The following is a 4884-nucleotide window of genomic DNA, read 5'->3' as shown; positions in this document are numbered from 1 at the left end:
GGGCCTAAGGCTCTGATTGGCTTACATTATCTAAGTCATACTCATCTGGGCAAATCAAAGCCTTAGGCTCCTCCCCGGATGAACTCATAGAAGGACCTTTAAGCAACCGGGGGGGGTGTGTGTGTGCTAAGTACATGTTTCACTAGAACCCCCTTTTAGTGTGTGGTGAGCCCTCTAAAACTTCCCCAAATCCTACTATAACCACCTGTCTACCATCCCAATAGGCTTTATGACTGCAGGTGGCACCTATATAGCAGTACAGTAGGTTTTGTGTGAGTTTTGGTGGGTTCACACTTTCCACCATAAATGTAGTGGCTAGAGTGTGATATGGGCCTGGATCCCCCTCTCTATGGTTTACTACTTCAGACACCTACTTGCTGCTCTACTAGGATTTCCCATTCCAGAACAGGCATGTGGGGTCTCTTAGGGAGAGGAGGAGCTACTGGATTCTGCGGATGGGCAGACTGGATGTGCCCCTTATCTGCCTTCATGTTTCTCTGTTTCTATAAGACAGATATATACTGTTTTATGCAATAGGGGATGGAAGGGGGAGGTCAGTGACCATTGGGGGAATGGGGAGTTCATACCTTCATGCATCCAGTGATCATCTGGTCAGTTTGGGAACCTTTTAAAACAGGTCTAATTCTGGATGTCTAAATGGCATCCTGGACATCTTGGGAAATGGTTATGGTCCAAGAAGTCCAAGTGCTAAGCACGCCCTACTCTCGCCCATAACATGCCTCCAAACCGCCCCCCTGAACTTTATATGCAGTGCAGACAAAAAGTCTAGCAAGATGACTAGAAAGAAAGCTGGTTTTGAAAATCGACACTTGGGCTGATCTCTGCCGTTTTCTGGACTTCTTTCTTTTTTGAAATGAGCGGGAAAGCACACTAAGGCCACGTTTTGCTGCTGTTTTGTAAAACGGCCCTTTAAAGTACTGGCCACTAAAATAGTCAGTGGTCTCCATCACAAAAGCGTCATAGGGAGTAGCCCGATGGTCAGTGCAGGGGACCCGGTTCAATTCTCACTGCAGCTACTTATGACCCAGGATGAGTCACTTAAACCTCCATTACCCAGATAAAATAAACAGATTATGGGCAGGATGCACAAAGTTCCAAAATCACAGTAAAAATTACCGTGGTGGGAACAATTCTTTTTGCACAGTAATACTCAGCATAATAGCATGCAAATTATATGTATGCTATTCATACGAAGAATCACCGGTAGAGGAGGAACTGTGCCTGGTGCTTGCTCTTCCTGGGTACAGCTCCTCCCTCCTGTCAGTCTCGAACTGCTCTCCCTGCTCCAATCAACTGAGTCACAGCACTGCTTCCCCTGCCACTCGGCCATTCGGGGCTTCCCCTGCCAACTCACCTGATCAGCCAGCAAAAGCCCTCTTCAACCCCCAACACTCTTCCAAGCTCCTGAAACAAAACACTGGAGAACTAGTGGGCTGGGAGGGGTCAGACCCCACCAACTCAAAGACCCTTCCCACGACTGCTCCCCCAAGCCAAAATCCTGGTGGTCTAAAGGGCTGGGTTGGTTAGGTTAGATCACCCAGCTCAAGGACTACTGACACCCTTTGATGAAAATTAGCAAGAAGCTTAGAGGGAACATTGGAACGAAGGTAGGCTGATATTTCCATGGGAACCATGGAGAAGCAGTGTCCATCCCCGCGGTAGTTCCATGGACCTGGGGGGGGGGATCTCTGGAGATCACATGAAATTTCCTTTTACAGATTCCACCCACATGAGAGGAAAACAATTCCTGACCTCATCAGATACTGAAAACCAGATTAACCAATCTATATACTTACGAAAAATTTACCATATTTATGAAGATTATGTGTTCGGCTCTTCCCTTGTCCTAGTGTAGGGATGGAACACAGCACACACACACGCAGGATAAGGGTCAGCTCCAAACTCCTTTTATTATGCTTCTATGCTAATGACATCATAGTAACTCCCCTGTGTACATCACTAATGATTGGTAGAATACAAAGTCACATGCATTTACATCGTGTCACTCTGAACTCTGCATGTAGGCAATGCCTGATCCTTGTCAGCTGATGTCCTTTCCAAATAAGGACTGCTTAAGATAAGGGTTAATTTGTGACAGGTAAGGGGGAGAGAGGGAATAATTCAGCATTCTTTCACAGGGGCTTAGAAATCAGTGCGCTGACATCGCCCTGTTTCAGAATGGCGTCACTTCACACTAGACACTTGGATGTAGTATTATTTCAAAGATAGATTCGTAAAAAGAGAGCCTTTTCATTTTTAAATGCCATACAATCTTAGAAAGACTATAAAGAACGGAGTGGAATTCTTTTTTAATATTTTACAGTTTTATTTATGTGTGTGTGTGTATCTAATATAATAAAATGCTAAGTCGCGCATGCGCACTCCCATCTGCGTGCATCCGTTTTCTGTGAGATGTAGGGCACCTTAGGTAGGAGTGCGCATGCGCACTTACGTCACCAGCCGCTGATGCCTCCACAAGCCGGGACCGCAGCCAGCCACCAATCTCTGTTCCTCCAGCGGGCGGGCGGGCGGGGGGGTGTCTCGGAGAGGGATCGCGGCCACTCAGCGCCCCCACCAAGGAGCCCAGCAACGTTTCGCCCCGGACCGGGACCCGAGTCCTTTGCCCCCCCCCCCCCCCGTTCCCTTCCTGCGGATCCGACTACCTTGGCGATTCAAGCAGCGTGTGCAGCAGTCTTCACACGCTGCTTGGGGCCCTTCTACTGACCTGATAAGCTCTGCCGCGTCTCTGATGATGTCATCAGTGACGTGCCAGAGTAAATCAGGCCAGTAGAAGGGCCCGAAGCAGCGTGTGTAGACTGCTGCACACGCTGGAATCGCCAGGTTCATAGTCTGTACCGCGGGAAAGGAAAGGGGGGTAGAAGAAACGCTAATGCTGCTGCAGGGAACTAGTGTGGGGGGAGGGAAATGAAGGGGGAGGGGATGCTGCTTTGGACAGACAGACAGAGGGAGGAAGGGAGATAGAAAGAAAAGAAGAAAGACACAGGGCAGGGAGATACACAGAAAGACAGAAAGACAAAGGGGACCAGGGACAGAGACAGACAGAAAGAAAGACAGCGGGAGCCGCGTCAGGAGGGGTGCGGGATGCGGCAGAGGGAACTTTTCCAATGGGTGCAACTGGGTGGCTGTCGGGAACCTCTGATCAGGGGCAGAGCAAGGTAAGTGTATCATAGGGATAAGAAGGAGGGGGGGGAGAAAAAGGAAGGGTCGCCTACTGCTGGACAGGGGGAGAAGGAAAGAGATGCTGCTGGACAGGGGGAAGGTAAAACAAAGGGAGAAGGGCTGCTGCTGCATAAGAAGAGCACTGAAGGGGTGGTGGTGGACACAGGGGAGGTATAAGGAAGGGAGAATGGACTGGGGGAGCAGGCAAGGGGTGGTGATAGACAGCCAAGGAAAAAGAAAGACAGAAAGAAAGAAAGCGGCTAAGGAGAGAGAGAGAGAAAGAAATAAAGACAGACACACACACATATATTCTAGCACCCATTAATGTAACAGGCTATAAGACTAGTATATATATATATATATACTGTATATATATATATATACACACACACATACTGTATATTTAATATTCAAGCAAAATACCAGTTGAAATAAAGAAATCAGTAAACTAATAAGAGAAAATTACACAAATAAGGAAATAGTCCACAATATTAAGGAGGAGCCACAGGAAAAAGAAACAGGAGCCACAGATGTTAGGCGATTCTACGACTCTCAAAATCATAACATGTCTGGAGAGAATGCACTTATAGATAGGGTTAGCAGAAGTCTGGATTTCCTTGGACATGTCCTTCTTTTAGAGAACATGTTTGGGTGTCTGGATGACTTTTCAAAACCTGGCACTTTTGTCCAGGTTTTGAAAAGCTTCCATCTAGGAGCAACGTCGGGACAGCATTTGCGCATGCACGGATGCAATACAGTGATGTAACACCTTCGCCTGCTCAGATGCCCTCCTGGCAAGTGAACATGCTGAGGGAGGCGGGGCTGGGGGCAGGGCAGTGGGAGCGGAATGGGATAGGATTGGGGGTGGGCCATGGATCCAGATTTTAATTCCACAAAATCTGGCAACCCTACAGTCATACATAGGGCGTACTTTACTCCTGCTGGCTTATCTCTTCCTCATGTAACAAATATGCTCATGCCCTCTGGCAACGTCCTAACATACAATCCTTTTGGAATCATATCTTTCGCTCTCTAGGTGCCTCATGGGATATTCTGGTCCGGAGTTCTCCTATGGGAGCTTTGTTTGGTAAGGCTGCTTGTTGTGGGGTCTTTGGGATGGGGTTTGGGATTGTTGTTTCTGAAGGCATGTATGGTGGGCCATAATACAGTCTTGGGTAGAGGCTTTTGTATTATTGTTGTATATTATTTTGCAAAATTAAACAGTTAAAAAAAAAAAGATCTCAATCTGTATACTTTAGAGGAAAGGTGGGAGAGGGGAGATGAGATGTTTAAATACCTAGATGAGTCGAGTCTCTTTCATTTGAAAGGAAGCACTGGAGTGAGAGGGCATAGGATGAAATTAAGAGATGATAGGCTCAGGAGTAATCTAAGGAAATACTTTTTTATAGAAAGGGTGGTAGATGTGTGGAACAGTCTCCCGGAAGAAGTGGTGGAGACAGAGTCTGAATTTAAGAAGAAGTGGGATAGTCCACATGGGGACTCAGAGAGAAAGAGAGAGAGAGAGAGAAATGGTTACTGCGGATGGGCAGACTAGATGGGCCATTTGGCCTTTATCTGCCATCATGTTTCTATGAGTCTGTTGCAGTAACAGTAAGATGCCTGACCAACTGAGCACGTGATGGAAGGACATTGCAAGTGGTATGAATCTGATCAGCAAACAAG

Source organism: Geotrypetes seraphini, chromosome 2 (genome assembly GCF_902459505.1).
Source record: "Geotrypetes seraphini chromosome 2, aGeoSer1.1, whole genome shotgun sequence".
Classification (NCBI taxonomy): domain Eukaryota; kingdom Metazoa; phylum Chordata; class Amphibia; order Gymnophiona; family Dermophiidae; genus Geotrypetes; species Geotrypetes seraphini.
This window is presented reverse-complemented; position numbering follows the sequence as displayed.